The sequence below is a fragment of the Macaca nemestrina genome, chromosome 4 (assembly GCF_043159975.1).
Source record: "Macaca nemestrina isolate mMacNem1 chromosome 4, mMacNem.hap1, whole genome shotgun sequence".
NCBI lineage: Eukaryota > Metazoa > Chordata > Mammalia > Primates > Cercopithecidae > Macaca > Macaca nemestrina.
In genome coordinates this window covers 55,236,887-55,256,408 of record NC_092128.1, presented here as the reverse complement: position 1 = coordinate 55,256,408, position 19,522 = coordinate 55,236,887, and the positions used below count along the sequence as shown (strand labels likewise).

Sequence of the window (19,522 nt, the reverse complement as noted above, 5' to 3'; positions counted from 1 at the left end):
ACACTCAACTCTAACAACCACTCTGCTATAATTCAAATATCAGGACTATTATTTAGGTAAACATAACATAAACCTTAGCAAAATGGGAATGTAAAGATAGGAGAGGAGAGAAGACAGCAAGTAAGGATGCACTTTGTTGTTCTACATGCATTCAAACTTCTAGGTTTTAAAAATCATATTCTAAAGCGTGGGAAGAATCTGTATATATGACTATATGTGACATCTGTGACATTATGGAGAAGGAACAAGGAGCCAGGAAACCAAAGAAAAGCAACTGCTCTAATTTTAAACGAGCAAAAAGTAGGAGATTGCAAACTGAATAATAACAGCTAACAATTATTGAATACTTCCTCTACGCCTGGATTGTTCCAATTCTGTGATGTAGAATTATTATTCTCTGCATTTTATAGATGAAATACTGAACTCATGGGGTTTCTAAAAGGATTAAATAAGTGGTTAAGAAAGAAAGGTATTTAAAACAACTCCTGGTACACAGTAAAACCCTCCACAAATGTCGGTTATTATCGTTACACGGAAATCAAAGCAATCCTCAGTATGCCATCTTTATTACAGGCAATTTAACTCACAATTTATACCTGTCATTTGCTTTTCTAATAATTTTTATTAGCAATATTGTATTTAAAGGGGGTGCAATGTTAGATTAATTTGCAGGTAACGAAACAGTCAAGTACATTAAACGATTGATGTGAGAGTCTGTAATTTGGTTAGTCATTGAAGAAGGATTAGCGCCACTAGTGGTAAGACATGAGGGAGCTTAACGCTCATCTTTCTGACTCACCAGTGTCAATGACACTTGAATCCAGCCTCTTCAGCAGTCTGGGGTCTGAGAGCTGAATTCCTCAGCTGAGCTTAAATTGCTGATCTGTTATTTACTGAGCTTCCCCCCGCCATCCCCCGCAACTTTGTGTTTCTGGTTTTTGTCTGCAAGTAGTCATAAAAGTTTCATATAATGATAGGTAAGGGACTGGGAAAAGATGCAGACACTGGAAATCTAACACTCGAAAGATGTATTTGCCCTGCAATATACTCCAAACAAAGCATATTTCTGGGCATTAAAATAATAACAGTGAAAAACCCTACTCTTTTCTAATGCTAGATTGTTTTAGCACTAGAGTCATTTTACCCCATAAAGGGTTCCTTTTTTCACATAAAACTAGATATGAGTTTGGTTCTTCAACATACTTGAATCTTTGGAGTGTCTGAATAGTTTGGGAACCCTTTGAGCGATTGTGCAAATAGTTTGAGCGATTGTGCAAATTTTGAAGTCTGACAGCACTTCTTCCTTTTTTCCCTTCCTTCTTTCTTTTCTTCAGGGAGGAATTTAGGTTTTAGTAATTGTAGGTCTTATTGCTGCACAATTCCCACTAGATGGCTGTAGCAAATTTCAGGAGATTTATTCTATTTGGAGCAGCAAATCATGCCAGACTCATGAACCTTTAGCATTTTAGGTTTCCCTGGGATGTGTATCAAAGAGCGTTGGCATTTAGGCATATTTGTAAAATTATTGAATATTTTTTGTTTTTCTATCAGTAAAGATATTAACTCTGAATCCATTCCTTTCCATTCCTCCAATTTGGTATCATGCTCATCTTCACCCTGAATGTATTTATTTACTGGTATAAGCAAGGAATGCCTCATAAAGCAACCTGTACAACTGAGCCCCTAGTATGTGGAAATTTTATGTGTGTATGTGTTGTGTGTGTGTGTGTGTGCGTGCGTGTGTATGTTTCATGAAAAGGTGTTGGAATTTGTCAAATGCTGTTTCTGTATCCATTAGGATGATCATGTGCTTTTTCCTCTTTAGTCTATAATATAGTATACTATGTTAATTGATTTTTATAGATTTAACCAGTGATATGGTTTGGCTATGTGTTCCCACCCAAATCTCATCTTGAATTGTAATCCCCATAATCCACACATGTTGAGGGAGGGACCAGGTTGGGGGGTGATTGGATCATGGGGACAGTTCCCCCAAGCTCTCATGATGGTGAGTTACTTCTCATGATGGTGAGTTAGTTTTCACAAGATCTGATGGTTCTATAAGCGTCTGGCATTTCCCCTGCTTGCACTTCTTTCTCCTGCCGCCATGTGAAAAATGGCTTTGCTTCCCCTTTGCCTTCCACCATGATTGTTAAGTTTCCTAAGGCCTCCTCAGCCATGTGGAACTGTGAGTCAAACCTCTTTCCTTTATAAATTACCTAGACTGAGGTAATATCTTTATAGCAGTGTGAGAATGGACTAATACAATTAGCTTGTATTCCCAGGATGAATGCCACTTGTCATATTGTATAATATCTTTATATGGATATGATTGCCTAGTAATTGTTGAGGATTCTTAGGTCTATATTTCTAAGGGTTACTGGTCTTTAGTTTTCTTGTCATAATTTATGGTCTGGTTTTGCTATTAGGATAATACTGGCTTCATAGAATAAGTTAGGACATTGCCCTGTCCTATTTCATGGAAGAGTTTGTGAAAGGTTGATGTTAATTCTTTTGTAAAGGTTTGGTGGAATTGATCTGGGAAGCCATCCAGGCCTTGGATTTTCTTTGTGGGAAGTTTTAAAATTACTAATTCAATGTCTTGCTATATGTTTCTTCAGATTTTCTTATTCTTCTTGAGTGATAATTTGTGTTTTTCTAGGAATTTGTCTGTTTCACTTAAATTATCTAATTTGCTGGCATACAATTATTAATTCAATTCATACTTTTTCTTTTTAAATTTTGTTTTCTTTAACCAATCCAGCTGTTTCTGTATCATTCACATTTTACTTCATGCAGACATTGATTTATTGGGGCAACATTATTTTAAGCAGAGAGCATTTAAAATTACTATATGAAAGTGGCCATCTTCTTGGTTACAAAGTTGTTCATTTGTTTGTTAATTCAACAAACTTATTGAATGTCTTGTATATGCCATGCACAACTCCAGGCTCTTGGAATAAGGGGTGAGCAAGAGACAATACCTCACCCTATGGAGCTTATATTCGCAAAAGAAAGGTAGACAAGGAGTAAAAAATGTTATATACTATATAATATATCAGTAAGATTTTAATTATTAAGCACAGTTTAACAGATGACAGCATATCAATCTGTTGGAAATCATATTCCAATCATAGTAAGTTAATACAAGAATATAACATAGCTGGGATGCCAATGAGATTAAACAGATTCTAATTTTGGGAAGTGGAAAGGGAGACAAGGCATTAGATACTGATCCAATTTAGTGGGTTTTAACACTGGCTGCACATTATGTGTATCAGGAGAGATATTACTATATCCAACTCCTGAATTCCTCCTAGAAGTTTTTATTTAATTGGGTCTATGTGAAGCCCAGGCAAAAATATGTTTTGACAACCTAGAGAATGGGAGAAAATATTTGTCAACTATGCATCCAACAAAGGTCTAACATCCAGAATCTATAAGGAACTTAAATCAACAGGCAAAAAACAACCCCATTAAAAGGGGCAAAAGACATGAACAGACACTTCAAAAGAAGGCATACACATGGCCAACAAGCATATGAAAAAAATGCTCAATGTCACTAATCATTACAGAAGTGCGAATAAAAACCATGATGAGACACCATCTCACACAAGTCAGAATGTTGTTATTAAAAAGTCAAAAAATAAAAGATGCTGGTGAGGTTGTGGAAAAAAGGGAATGCTTATACGGAATGCTTACACACTGCTGGTGGGAATGTGAATTAGTTCAGCAATTGTGGAAAGCAGTTTGGTGATTTCTCACATAACTCAAAGCAGAATTATCATTTGACCCAGCAGTGCCTTTATTAGGTATATAGCCAAAGGAATATAAATCATTCTGCCATAGAGACACATGCACACACGTGTTCATCACAGCACTACTCACAATGGCAAAGACATGAAATCAGCCTAAATGCCCATCAACAGCAGACCAGTTAAACAAAATATGGTACATATACACCATGGAATACTACACAGCCATAAAAGAGAATGAGATCATGCCCTTTGCAGCAATGTGGATGGAGCTGAAGGCCATTATCCCAAGCGAGCTAACACAGGAAGAGAAAGCGAAACACCACACGTTCTCATTTATAAGTAGGAGATAAACACTGAGTACACATGGACACAAAGAAGGAAACAACAGACACCATGGGCTACTTGAGGTTGGAGGGAAGGAAGAGGGTGAAGAGCGAAAAACTACCTATTGGGTACTATGCTTATTACCTGGATGGTAAAATCATTTGTACACCGAACCCCTGTGACACACAATTTACTTATGTAACACACCTTCACATGTACCCCGAACCTAAAAGAGAACATTTGTTCTAAGAATTCCTTTGTGATTCAAATGTGAAGCCAGGCCGGGCGCGGTGGCTCACGCCTGTAATCCCAGCACTTTGGGAGGCCGAGGCGGGCGGATCACAAGGTCAGGAGATCGAGACCACGGTGAAACCCCGTCTCTACTAAAAATACAAAAAATGAGCCGGGCGCCGTGGCGGGCGCCTGTAGTCCCAGCTACTCGGGAGGCTGAGGCAGGAGAATGGCGTGAACCCAGGAGGTGGAGCTTGCAGTGAGCCAGGATCGCGCCACTGCACTCCAGCTTGGGCGACAGAGCGAGACTCCGTCTCAAAAAAAAAAAAAAAAAAATGTGAAGCCAGTGTTGAGTATCAAGTACCTACTATGTCCTAAACAATATGAGGTGCTTTATATGTTATTTTACTGTTCTAGTATTAACATGAGTTGCACTTTATTATTCTTGTAAGCATGTGAGAACAACTCATGTTCAGAGAGATTAAATGATTGGCAGGTTACTCAGCGTGTTTCACCCTTGGCTCCTTGTATGGAGTCATCTTATTTGTGTGCTCCATCAAAGGGAGCTTAAAAACCCAGGAGTAAACTTCCTTCTCTTCTATTTTCCCTGAGTGCCCTTCTTTTGCCCATTCCCTGGCTTTTATGCTTTTCATTTTTATTATTCTTTCTGTGTCTCAATTGCCCAGATTTTCTTTTTTATTTATTTATTTTTTTAATCGAGACGGAGTCTCGCTCTGTCGCCCAGGCTGGAGTGCAGTAGCGCGATCTGGGCTCACTGCAAGCTCCGCCCCCCGGGTTCACGCCATCCTCCTGCCTCAGCCTCCTGAGTAGCTGGGACTACAGGCGCCCGCCACCAGGCCCGGCTAATTTTTTGTATTTTTAGTAGAGACGGGGTTTCACCATGTTAGCCAGGATGGTCTGGATCTCCTGACCTCGTGATCTGCCTGCCTCGGCCTCCCAAAGTGCTGGGATCACAGGAGTGAGCCACCACGCCTGGCCCCAGATTTTATTCTTAAACTCAACACTTTGGCTACATATTCCTCAGTCACTACTACCTAATTTGAGGACTTATTTGGATGCATTTTTCTGGTTTACTGACCTCAGCATGATCTGCTCAACTCTTGACTTTGTATCTTCCTAACTTTTAATGTAGCAGATAAAACTTATTAGCATAACATGATGGTGTAAATATTTTACACAGTGTTGTTAGATTTTATATTTTTGCCCTAATTCCCACACCACCAAAAGAAACTTATGGCAGCTGTATCTTGAAATTCTAAAGTGCTTTTGTGCATTTTATAATAATGAAGGTTCTGTTTATGTGTGTCTTGTACCTTACTAACAGCTATGCTAGTGATCTATACCAATGGTAAATAGGAATAAAGGTAATGGATCAGTTGGCGATTTGGTTCTTCAATAAAGTTATATCATTAGAGGACAAACTCATTAATGATGAAATTCTCATATGTATTTTGTTTTTAAAATTAAGGTGTATCCAAAAAGATACTGTTTAGTCAATTAAGAAAATTCATGGAGGGAGGGGGTACAACTTAAGTCAAAGTAGCTGTCCATGTAAGTGGTTAATTGTTTTGGTGGCACTTAATACCAACATAAAACATTTGTAAGGCAGTTTGTCAGTGGTCTAAATTTAATTTAGTTAAAATAATGGCTATGTATACGCTGAATGAATGGAAAACTATCTGCTTGGTAGACTGTGTGTCCTGTACAGTGCTCAGTACAAGCTGTTTGGGTTTCTTGGTTTGCGTCATATGGTCTAGGACTCAGAGCTCACCTCAGGACCTCAGACAGCACCTGGTTAAGCTCATGTTGGCACATGCAAATGACCTTAATTTTGAAAATGGGCTAAATTCTTTATAGACACAATCTCATTATCCATCACAATGACTCTGTGAGGTACATAATATATTTTTATTTGTTTTGCCTAATACTGATGCTCACAAACATGATATTATTTTATTCTCTTTATAGATAAGGAAACTGAAGCTCAGAGACATAAAGTTACATAGCTAGTAGGTAGCTAAGATGGAATTTGAACCTAGGAAATTTGATTCTAAATCAATATGTTTAACCACTATATTCTGCTTCCCTAAGAAACAGATTACATGTATGAAAAGTCCTTGCTTTGTCCATTACATGTGGCTAACCTCGCCTCCCTCAATCACCTCACTTTCTCAATAAAATTTGCACGTGTAATTTATTAAAAATTAAATTTATATCCATAAATCTATTAACTGGTTAATTTAAGAGAATTCACTGAGAGGAAAACCAAGTCAAAACATCCGTCTTTTACTTTAACCCCTTCTTCTTAAATAGTCACACATCCTGTACCCATCCTCAGAGGTAGCAGCATTTTCATAGACTTCCTGAGAAGACATATTATGCTAGAACTTGTGATGAACTAGGGTAAAATTGAAAGCAGTGGGCATAGCTCAAACATATTAGTAGCTCCTGGACCTGCAGATAATTTATATCAATTTAATGGTACCCTAACCTTTCAACTGCCACAGTATGAAATTCACATTCAAAATACTTTTAATTACCTACAACATGTGTAAAATGGAGTAAAAGTTTAAACTATGTGTTTCTATTTTCTGAATATATATACAGTCATCCCTTGGTATCTATGGAGAATGGTTCCAGGAACCTCTTGCCCCCCACCCAGTGAATACCGAAATCTGTAGATGCTCAAGTCCCTTCTATAAAATGGCATGGTACTTGCATATAATATACACATATTCTTCTATATACTTTAAATTTCTCTAGATTACTTATAACACCTAATACAGTAACTACACGTCACTTCATTTGCGTGGATTCAATGCAGTACTCAGCATGCAACAAATCCTAGTTTTGTTTTTTAGAATTTTGTGGAATATTTTCTCAAATATTTTCAATCTAAAGTTGGTTGAATCCAGGAATGCAGAATCCATGGATATGGAGGGTTAAATGTAGAAAAACACTTTTAGTTGTTTTGTTGTCTTTGGGTTTTTTAGAAAATAAAATAGAAGCAGCTAGAATATGTCTAAAAGAATCCAAAGACTAAATAAAATAACGGTCTTGCCAAAGGTCTGCTCATCTATCATTACTTTTTTCTTTTAACAAACTCAAAGTCTTTTATAACAGAGAAGTGAGACTTTCATAAAAATATCAGGAACCAACACTCAGTACAAATCCTACCTTCACGTACTACTAGTAAGAAAATGAATACAACCTCAAGCATCAAACCTTAGGACTAAAACAAATGGAACAGTCTGATGACAGGCCTTTTCTTGATGTTCCTATGCTGAGAAGCTTATTTCCATCCTAAAGCAATTTAATACTGTGTATTGTGGTTCCAGTGCCTGTGTAATACACAATTGCCATAATAGGTTCTCCAGTTGCCACTTGATTATCCAGCACCATGACAAACACATCTGATGAGCTTGTGGGAAAATGTTCACAAGCACCATCATTCATTGTCTGGAGATTTATGATTCACATTTAAGATCAACAGTCTGATGCACACTGATTATTTTCCTGCTGAGCTACACCATTTGTCTCAACTCAGAAATATTAAAGATTTCTTACATAATGTTGCAGGATCATCTTTTAAGAAGCATTATCAATGGCCTTCCAACCTCTTTTGACTAAAGCAAAATTGACAGTGCTAGCCAGTCACTATCAGAAATTAAAGGACTCATTAAAAATTAATATCCAATCCATGAAAATAAGCTTTTACCAACAGTTATAGCAAAAGGCAAAAATTGTATACTCCACAATATCTGAATATTAAATTAGATATGCCAACACCTACTCTGTTTGTAGACTTAAGAATACAAAATGTAGATTCTGAAGGCATTAGGGCTGCCTGACTAAAATAAACACTATTTAAAGTGTGGCCTGAGACCTATGCTTAGCTACAATGACAGACTGTGCTTACCAAATACCCATGTGCCCTCCCTACGGTAGTGCCTTTAAAACTTATGCTGAGTGCAGCATTCTTTTGGTACTTATTTTCTAAAGATCAGCCTACACCTTCATTATGTATTTCCCATTCCCCTCTCAGTTAGGTTAGAGCCATGTAACTAGATTTGGCAGTGGTCTCTTATGCATCCCTTCCAGGATGAGGCAAGTAGGAGCTGGTACATTTTCTCCAGCACTCTCTTCCCCAGTGTGGGCAACCTTGGAGAGCATGCGTTCCAGATGTCATAGAAGATGGAGGTCTGCCTGGCCACTATTGGGCTGTGATGAGAGTGAGAAATAAACTTTTATTGTGTTAAGCCCCTGAGGTTTCAGAGTTGTCTGTTGCAATTAATTACTCTGAATAATGCAGCCACAAATATCAGATGGTGCTGAGATTTCTCACCACTAAGGACAAATCTCATTTTCACTATCAAATTGGACTCAAGTCAGGAAAGAAGTTTTTCTCTTATCAAAGAAGGAAAAGAATTCTTTAACTCACACTATTACAATGACATTAAAAGTGATGTTGGTCACAAGTTTCCTTGGGTGCTTTTTTCTAAAGATCAGACTACACCTTAATCATGTTGATGGATGTATAAAATAAATATTTCTGCTCAGTTATGGTTATTTTAGTCTTAATAGTAGGTTAGAATAACAACATCTAATTCCAACACCCCAGACAACTTGTTCTAATGAATCCCCAGACTACGGCAAGCCACCCCTCCTGCAAGAGCTTCAATGTCAAATACTTTCTTGATCCATTTTTCAGGTAGAGTGCATTATTAATCGCCTAGGATCAAATGCAGTATGGAAGGACCGTGAGAGAAGGGCAGAGGAACCCAAGCTTTTAACAAGATTCTATCATGAGCGATCTGTCCATGAAGAATGACTTTTATGGGGAAATCTCATTGTTATTCCAGGAGGCATCTGTCACATTATCTTAGCCACAATAGGCGAAGCACAATGAAGCAATCGCTTGTAAGAGGTCCTTGGCCATAAGCTACATTTGGTGACCCAGAATTGATTACAGGATTGTAAAGATTGTAAAAGACTGTGGTGTATTTAAGAATACTGCCTATAATTCATTAAAAGAAATCGTCTTCAGCAACACATGACCAAGAAGTTTTGGTCAGAAATACATGTCGACTTTCTATACCAACTCTAGGCGAGAATTCTCTATTTTAAAATATGTCTCAAAATATTTTTCCATTATTAACAAAATGTCTCTGTGTCTTCCTTTTCCCCCTAATGTCAGGTTTATTGCTGCATTAGGGAAGACCAAAGGAGATTCCTGCCTCTATGGGCATGGTGGACACAACAATGAATAGGGAATCAGCAGGCTCTAGGGGAACTGCAGGGTACTAAGTATTTCTCCCTCCGTAGATATTTGTCCTTGTAGAGGCCATTAGCATAACACTCCTGGACTCTTTCATTTCATCTTCATCCCCAGGAAAAGATTCTTCGATCTGATGAGTGCCATTAGGAGCAGGGACTTTGACCACATAGCCTAGTCCCTCCTCCCCATCTTTTCTCTTTGAGATTTGCCTGGTTGCATGTGCTTTGGTCTGCTCTCAGTCTCAAGGTAAGTTTAGTGGTAAAGGTTATGTCCCTTCAGGGGGAAGTCACAGTTTTCCCCTGCTACCTGTTGTGGTGGGTGGTTAAGCTGGTCAAATTCTGGTATTCAGCATCAGGAAATTATCTCTTATCACACACCTAAGTTACTCCCTCAAATTTAACATTAATCAGAAATAACGCTGATACTTTTATTTTCATTTGCTTGACTCCTTTATCTCCCGGTGCAGAATGTGGTATGGGTTGGAGGGTGGATCAACCTAGGCCAGAAATCCGTCATCCTAACTATAGGAAATTTTCTAGCAGAGAGTTTGAAAGTCCCAAATTGGAAGTATTCAAATTCTCTGTATTAGTTGACTGCAAGTAAATGAGGAGAACTTCATATGAAGATGCAGTAATGTCTCATTAAACTCAGAGCAAAAAAGCTATTGGATCCTAGAAGAGAAATGGAACTAGGAAATATGAGACTGGCTGGATTCTTTCCACCTCTTGTCTTGACATCTTTGTACACTTTTTTCATTCTTCTCTTTCTCTGCAGACCAGCTTTCTCTGCTTCTCCAGACCACAGCGACTTTTGTCAGAGATGGCAATGGGATTCACACTGATTCAATCAAGTGTGGTCATGATGGGGAGATTCATATGTAGAGCAATGCATCTACTGTATCAATAGATCAATAATGCCAGTTATCCTCTAAGAGTAAGGAATAAGAAATTACTGCATGAGGTTTGGGGACTAAATAGTTTAAAATAATTAGATGAGAGAGAGAGACTAGAAATTAAGTAAAATAGGATAGGTAGTCTGTGCTGAGGGTACCTGTGAGACTTGTAGTCCTATATTTAGAGTGAGCCCCATCGTTGAAGCTGCAAATACTTTCTCAGTCATGAATAGCTGCTGACGTCAAACAGAGCCTAAGCAGACAGTTGAGTTTAACCTATTTTTTCTTTTGTTGTTCTTGGTTTTTGTTTTGTTTTGTTTTGTTTTGTTTTTTGGTCAGGTTAGTAAATCAGAGGAAACTGTTGGTGTTATAGAACAGGGAGTTATAAGAGTGATGGATTATGAAGTACACACTGGAAGAAAGTGAGATATATGAGGTGAGTGATGGAGAGTTAAAATGTGGTGAAATCAATGGTGTGAAGGGAGTCAAAGATTTATTAATGATCACTCCTACATTGTAGCGGGTTTAGTTCATTAGTTGCTTACAGAGTTTTTTGTTTTTCTTTGCCTTTTTTTTGACCAAGAAAAGAACCATGATTTTTTTCACTATATTGCTTATAATTTGTTCTTATCTTCTTATTTGTCTATTGCATGGAACCAATTCTTAAATACATTCTTATAGGAGCCCCCTGGCTTGCTTTCCTAATCTGAGCCAATTGCTTTTTCCAGGCTTGCTAGAGAATTCTCCTCTTGGAATTTCTTCATAGTGTGCACCTGAGTTAGTACCATCATTTATTGCAGCCTACAACTCTGCTGTATTATTTTTTATCTTATTTTGTTAGAAGAAAAGTCCTCAGAAGGAATATTTTACATGTAACTTTTCTGAGACTTTATGTTACCATCAATGCTGGTTGATAGCTGAGCATAGAATTCTAGCTTGAAAATTATTTTCCTTGGAATTTTGATAGCATTGCTTCATGCCAGTTTAATTCTAATTCCTTTATAAGGTGATGTCTTTTTCTTCCATGAAAATATTTAGGACCTTTTCTCTATCCTTAGAATTCTGAAATTAGCAATGATATGTCTATTTGTGGATTTTTAAAATAGATTTTGCTCAAAATTTAGTGAACAAATTTAATCTTAATTTAAAATCTAGTTCAAATTAACACTAATTTGATTTCAACATTACATAGAAACTTTTCCCCAATACATATCCTTTCCTCCATTGTGCTGTTATTATTGTCATAAAAATTACATCTTTACATGTTATAAGCTGGTCAACATTGTTTTATGCAGTTAGCTTTTAACACAGAAGAAAAGAGTTATGAAAAAGTAATTTTAATCTAAAGACTTAGGTCTCTCTTTAATACTGGGACATTTTCTTCTATTATTTCGTTGAAAATATCCCTTTTTCTGTGTTTTTTTTTTAAATGAAGTTCAACTAGTGAGATTTTCTGTCTTTGCATATTTTCTGTTATACCAACCCTTCTATTATTTCATCAGTAATATTTTTAATTTCCAAGAGCTATTTGTTCTCTGACTGTTCCTTTTTCATAGTACCCTGTTCTTAAGTTATACATATATTATATTTATTAATTTAAATAGTAACATATACCCCTGGGACAAAACTTAACAGGTTAAAAAGTATATTGTGACAAGTAAGATCTCTCAAATTTATAGCCCTAGAGACAATCTTATTATTTTCTTACATATCCTTCCAGAGATATTTGCACGCATTTAAAAACATACATACATACATACATACATACATTCCAGTTTTGCTTTTCTTATTCTCATTCTCTTGTCTTTCGTAAATTATCTCATATTGATTGGAGACCAGCTATTTTCTTTATTTTAGACTTTCCATTTTATAAGTCTGGTTTTATCCATATGATTTGTTGTCCATTTCCATGTAAAAATGGAGTAGCCCAGGTGTGGTGGTTCATGCCTGTAATCCCAGCACTTTGGGAGGATGAAGTGGGTGGACTCTTGAGTCTCGAAGTTTGAAACCAGCTGGGCAACATGAAAAAGCCCTATCTCTACCAAAAAAAAAAATTAGCTGGGCATGGTAGCATGTGCCTGTAGTCTCAGCTACTCCGGAGGCTGAGGTGGGAGGATCACCTGAGCCCAGGAGATTGAGGCTGCAGTGAGCTGTGATTGTACCACTGCAATCACACACAGGGTAACAGAGTGAGACCCTGTCTCAAAAATAAATAAATAAATAAATATTAAAGTGGAGTAGATTACCTTTTTAAGGCATTAGATGTTGATTTTTCTCCTATTGCATGTGTTAGTATGTTTTCTTACTTCTTCTTACCTTTGAGTAGAAAGCTACCTGGAAGGTGCATGTTTATGTGTAGTAATGATGGTAGAAAAAATGGAGGGAGTTGACACACAGTATTTATTTAAGAATAAGTGGGGCTGGGCACAGTGGCTCACACCTGTAATCCCAGCACTTTGGGAGGCTGAGGCAGGCGGATTGCCAGAGCTCAGGAGTTCAAGGCCAGCCTGGGTAACATGGTGAAACCCTGTCTACTAAAATACAAAAATTTAGCTGGGTGTAGCGGCATGTGCCTGTAATCCCAGCTACTCAAGAGGCTGAGGCAAGAGAACTGCTTGAGCCAGGGAGGTGGAGGTTGCAGTGAGCTGAGATCACGCCACTGCACTCCAGCCTGGGCGACAGAGCAAGACTCTCTCTCTCTTAAATAAATAAATAAATAAATAAATAATGGAGAGTTGGTCTACGTGCTGGGCAGATGAATGAATAGAGAGGCCAGAACCCACCTAGCAGCCCTAATCCTCTTCCGGCAGTTTGCTTTATGTCTTCCACTTCCAATTAATGTCATATTTTCCATCTTCTTTCTCCCACATTCTAATCCTGCCCACTCCAAGTCCAGAGGCCCTCTGCATTTTGTCTAGCAGCCTGGCTGTCTTGACACTATCATCCTTCTTTGCATTTATACAGGACTATTCAGGACTATAGCTTCCTCCTATTCATAGTACTTCTTAGCATCTCTCATCTGTTCATGGTTCCCTCTAGTACATTGTCCTTAAAAAACTGCTGGACATTGGAGATTAATCTAGTTCAAGTACTCCAGACTACCCTTTTATGACATTTGTTTAGTACTTTAAAAGGATATCCTACGTTGGGGCAGGTACTTCTCTGCAGAAGGAAATATCTTAATGAAAGAAAATTGTCAATCTGTCATCGTAGGTTTGGAGACATAATTTTGGGGAGCCCTAGGATGGGAAGGGAGAGAAAATGCTATTTTTATTATTTTGTTCCTACGTATTCCCCCACTCCCCATCTGGAGGATTGGTATTTTCATGAGAGACATCTGGCAGCCCTGTCTGTTCCATTCCATGGTTTCTCATTAATAGAACCAACAAGGAAAATGAGCTGCAGTTATTCTTTCTTTCCTGTAAATATAGCATCTTGCAATGATTACAGCACTTTGGATATTGTCATGGCTTTATCTCCCTGGAATAATTTCTCATTTTCTATTTTGAGGTACATTGTTCTATTCTTCTGATAGAAGGACTTTCACTCATTTTGATTCCAGCAACACTATAAAATTAGAGGGAAAAAACTTCAGAAGTTGCAAAACAGTAATGCTGTGGCCTTATTAAGTTAAGGGACATCACGCTGTTTACCCATTCACACATGCTTATTGATTTAATGTTTTGTAAATTTAGCTTTCTTCAGTCTCAGCTGATGTGTGGGTGCATATACCAACCAGACTGATACTTATGCCATAAGTGAGAAATGACTTGATAATTTATGAGTGGTGAAACCCAAAGTCAAACAGTTTTTCCCTCAGGAAAGGAAAAAAACTCATGCAGCACATCTTAGACAACTTTCTTCTTTGATTCTTTCAAGAAATTGCACACCTATTGATGGGGTAATTGGAAGAGGGAATTATGCATTTTGGTCAGCCAGCCCACATTTTCCTCTACGAACTATCTCTGAAAGAAATGTACCTGAATAACAGATTTCTTTTTCTCGCCTTTCCTCTGTATCTGCGCAGAGGTTGGGCCTACACTAATGAGGACATCTGTGAATTTAGTGCCTACATATAGAATGTCTGAGGGTTAATACTAAGTGACTGGCCCGTGGAGATGCCATGCTGAGGGTGGAACTAGTAAAATATGTCCATGTAATGATTGATATAGGAACACCTCCCCTCTTTCTACGCCTCTGTGCTTTACAAAATAGTTCTCTGATATTGTTTTGTGTCCTTTTAAACAAGAGAAGTAGATTTGATCACAAAGGGCCCAAGCTCTAGTGGAGAGAAGGACATATAAGTTTAGGGAAGAGAGGGTAGGAGAGAGTTATTTCAATGCCCTCTGGGAAAAATAGCCAAATAAACACACACACACGCATGCATACGCATGCATGCAAATACTCATTCTCACATACATGTGCTCAGAGATGAGAATGGGGAACACTAAAGTTAAAAAAAAAAGTCAGCTGGTTAGTCTCTTCTTTTCCTCCTCATCCTCCTCACTCGCCTCACATTTGGAGACATCTATGGAAGCCCAAGGGCATGTAAGTTAGGAAACTGATCAAAAGTACAAATACTTGTGTCAAAAATTTCTTACCCCGACAGCAACATGAATCCTTCAGAGACCATGGGCTTTGATATAAGACATAAACTGTTTTGACTTAGTTTTGCCACTGGTCATCCTAGGGGAGAGAAAGAAACAGAAGTCAGGAAGTTGACTCAAATGCTGAAGCTGAAAAAAGAGGGAAAACTTGCAGGGTGCCACACAGCATTCATTGGTCCATAGCAATTCTGATAAACAGCCAGGAACCTGTCATCAATTTCTTAATAAATGCCCAATGCTGTTCCTTGGGAATGATGCTCTGCTCCTCATGGTTCTTTGTTTGAGTTAACGGTGTTTCCACCAGAATAAGTCTCTTAAATATTCTGTGGATTCTCAGTGAATCATATAAAGGTTCAATCCTTCTAAAAAAGAATTTCTTTTGAGACACAATCTCATTCTATCACCAAGGCTTGAGTGCAGTGGTGCAATCCTGGCTCATTGTAATTTGAACTCCTAGACTCAAATGATCCTCCTACCTCAGCCTCCCAAGTAGCTAGGACTGCAGGCTTGCTTCGCTATGACTAGCTAATTTTAAAAAATTGTTTTGTAGAGACAGGGTCTCACTACGTTGCCCAGGCTGGTCTTGAACTCCTGACATCAAGCAATCCTACTGCATTGGCCTCCTAAAGTGCTAGGATTACAGACATGAGCCACCAGGCCTGGCAAGAAAAGAACTTTTAAGAAAGCTACAACTTCAAATCTTTTAAGATAAGCTCTCTTCAACATTGGAGTCCTTATGAAGCTGCTGTGTGATAATCCCTTAAAATTCTAAGAAGCCCCATTGCTTAACAGAAAAGTTGTGAGGCACACCTTTAAGATCCTTAGAAGGACTTTTGTCTATTTAAAAGAATCTATGGGGTCTCATCTTAAATCATTCTGAGGTCTTAACATAATATTTTACAGGCCCATCCTGGATTTAACCTTTGTCTGAAAAACTTTTCTTAATTTAAGAATATTTTGCCAATTTTAAGACATTAAGACAAGACATAGTTTTATTTTCATACCTCACTTCTTTATAATTCCTATAATTTTTGCTTGAAAATTAGTTACTTTGTTAGCTTTCTATTTCTGTGTAACCAATTACCATAAATTTAACAGCCTAAAGCCATACAAATGTATGATCTCATAGTTTCTATGGATCAGGAGTCCAGTATACTTTAGCTGGATCTTCTGTTCAGGGTCTCACAAGGCTGAAAGCAAGGTGTCAGCCAGCTACAGCCTCATCTGGAGGCTCAACTGGGGAAAAATCTGCTTCCAAGCTCCCTCATTCAGGTTGATGGCAGAAATGATTTCTTTGGACTGTGTAAGATTCCTATTTCTTGCTGCTTTCAGCTTTTACAGGACACTCTCAGGTCTTTGTCATGCAATCCTCTTCATAGACCCTCTGGCCCTTCAAATCTTTTCACAAAATGGGACCAGTCCCTTTTAAGGATTCACCTGATTGGGTAAAGCGCCCCCCCCAGGATAATCTCCTTTTGATTAAATCAAAGTTAATGACAGGTAGCTTTAATTATGTTTTGTATTCTAATTACATGCAAAATTCTTTTTTTCCATATAACCTATTCATGAGTGCAATACCAGGGGGTTGAGATGGTGGAGGCCATCTTATAATTCTGCCTACAACAAGATTTTGGTTCGTCTCTTCTCCCATTTTACTACAGGCAGCTAAAATGTCCCAGGTAGCACCATCAATGTTCTACATGAAAACTTCCTTAGCTAGATCATTAGTTTATTATATCTTTCTATTTTTTACATTCTGCTACTCTACAAGGGTTCCCTTTCCTGCAGCTTTCAATAACATTTTCCTTAAGGCTCTTATACCTTCCTTGGGACTTCTTATGCTTCCACTAACATTATTTGCAAGGCTCTTTAGATTTTCACTAGTATTCTTCCAGCTTCCACCAATCATTCGGTCCCAAAGCCAATGATACATTTTAGGTTTGTTGTTGTTGTTGCTGATGGTGGTGGTGGTGGTGGTAGTGTGTGTGTGTGTGTGTGTGTGTGTGTGTGTGTGTGTGTGTAAGAAAAGGTCTCACTCTGCCACCCAGAGGCTAGAGTGCAGTGGCATGACCTGAGCTCACTGCAGCCTCGATCTCCCGGGCTCAAGTGATCCTCCTACGTCAGCCTCCCAAGTAGCTGGAACTATAGGTGTATAGCACCACACTTGGCTAATTTTGTATTTTTTGTAGAGCTGGGGTTTTACCATGTTGTCCAGGCTGGTCTCAAACACCTGAGCTCAAGAGATCTGCCAGCCTCAGCTTCTCAAAGTGCTGGGATTACAGGAGTGAGCCACCACGTCTGGCCTTAGGTTTTTCTTATGGCAGCAGTACCAAAAGCAGTCACAAGCACTAAAATCTGCATCAATTATACACAGCTGTGTAGCAAGAGACTCTAAAACTTAGTGATGTATAACAACAACAATCATTTTTTAGTTCACAAAACTGTCAAAATTCAGGCATAGGTCTGTGTCTATTGAACCAATTACTCTGATAAGAAGATGAAATTGCCCTGTAAGGTTAAAAATCTCAAGACTAGGAGTTCTGCTTTTTAGCCATGGAAAATTAGTTGTTTGGAGCAAACTCCCCACTGAGGACTAGAAAAGCTGGAAGACAAACACATACTCACACCAAGGCAGTTAGGATGTGTGGGGAAAATATCTTAGGGAGAAGAAAGCCCAAAGGCGAGTCGAGCATTTGTCGCCACTATCCTTTGAAGACAGATGGCATTCTTACAAGCAGTAGATGAGAAGCACAGCAGAATTTTTAGCAGACACAGATCTACGGGCAACAACTAAAGTTCAAGGCTTAGCAAAGAGGAGGAATCTAGGTCTAAAGGCAAGTTGGAATTCCAGAGGGATATACAGTGGGAGTACACTGGAAATATGCCAACCTCCCCAGATACTGAAATCTAATTTCAAATCATTTTAATTCCTAATTGTAAGGTAATCTGGAGGTCTTAACTCAAGGCTGACTTCCAGAAGTAAAAGAAAATTCTCTCTGAAAGAAGATAAGATTATCCAGAGCTTCAATTTTCTCTCCATTTTTCATATCCAGTGCATGGTATCCCATCAAAAACATTTGGGTATTCGAGAAAATATAACTTAATTACAAACCGAAGTGACAAAATATATGATAGATGTTTATTACTTTGTTTGGTAGGTAACAGACATGAACTTTAAAATAATATGTTCAAAGAACAAAATAGAGAATTTCAGCAGAGAAATAGAAATTTTGAAAGAATGACACAGATATGCTAGCTGGTAAATCCTAATATTAATAATAACTGACATGAAGTAGTCAGTGATTAACACATTTGACCTAATTGTCATATGCCAAACAGTGCACTTAACAACTGCACCACCATTTATCAAAACTGAACATATGCTATCCATAAGCTACTCTAACAAATTTCATAAGATTAAAATTACAGAGTATATTCTCTGACTACAGTAGAATTGAGCTAAATATCAATAACAACAGCTATAAAAAATAGAAAATTCACATTTGGAAATGAAGCAACACACTTCTAAATAACCCATGTGACCCAGAAGAAATGATGATGGAAAATAGAATATGCTTGAACTAATAATGAAAATAGTACATAATACATTTTGTGTGATGAAATTAAAGCAGTGCTTGAAATCAATTATCTAAGTATCTACCTCAAAAAGTTGCAAAAATAAAATCAAATGCAAAGTAATTAGAAACAGAGAAATAATAACTGTAAGAGTGGGAAGCATGTTTTTCAAAAGAAACATAAAAGAGAATTAACAAAGGCAAAGTTGATTCTTTGAAAAGACTACTAAAATTCGCCAGGCACAGTGGCTCATACCAGTAATCCCAGCACTTTGGGAGGCTGAAGCAGGAGGATCACTTGAGCCCAGGAGTTTGAGATCAGCCTGTGCAAAATGGTGAGACCTCATCTCTACAAAAAGTAAAGCAGCCAGCAAGGTGGCAGATGCCTGTAGTTCCAGCTACTCAGGAGGCTGAGATGGGAAGATTGCTTGAGCCCGTGAGATCAAGGCTGCAGTGAACTGTGATGGCACCACTGCACTCCAGCCTGGGTGACAAAAGAAGACTGTCTCAGAAGCAAAACAAAACAAAACAAAACTGGTAAACTTGATAAAACTCTGGGATAACTGATGACTGAACAAAAGAGAAAAGGCCCAAATAACCAATAATAGAAATGAAAAAGGGATACTACCACAGGTCCTTCTGATAAGTAAAAGGATAATATGAGGATATTAGAATTATGATAAGAGATTAAAAATTTTAAGAAATACAAAAAAATTCCCAGAACATACTCATTGCAACTGACACCAAAAGGTAGCAGTTGACCAACTGATTTTAAAGTTTATATGGAAATAGAAAGGACTAGTAAGACCTAAGATAATCTTGAAGAAAAAGAGTAG

General features: G+C 38.0%; 1 long non-coding RNA gene across 1 annotated transcript in view; it reads right to left on the bottom strand.

Annotated features, from left to right (window-relative positions):
* Positions 1 to 17,791, bottom strand: part of LOC105475345 (uncharacterized) — a 55,682-nt gene extending 37,891 nt beyond the window's left edge. Inside the window, exons 1-2 of the long non-coding RNA XR_011621647.1 lie at positions 17,737 to 17,791; positions 15,106 to 15,190 (exon numbers count right to left, since the gene is read on the bottom strand). This is a non-coding gene — a long non-coding RNA (uncharacterized lncRNA). The remainder of the gene's footprint in view (positions 1 to 15,105; positions 15,191 to 17,736) is intronic.
* Positions 17,792 to 19,522: the final 1,731 nt, after the last annotated feature.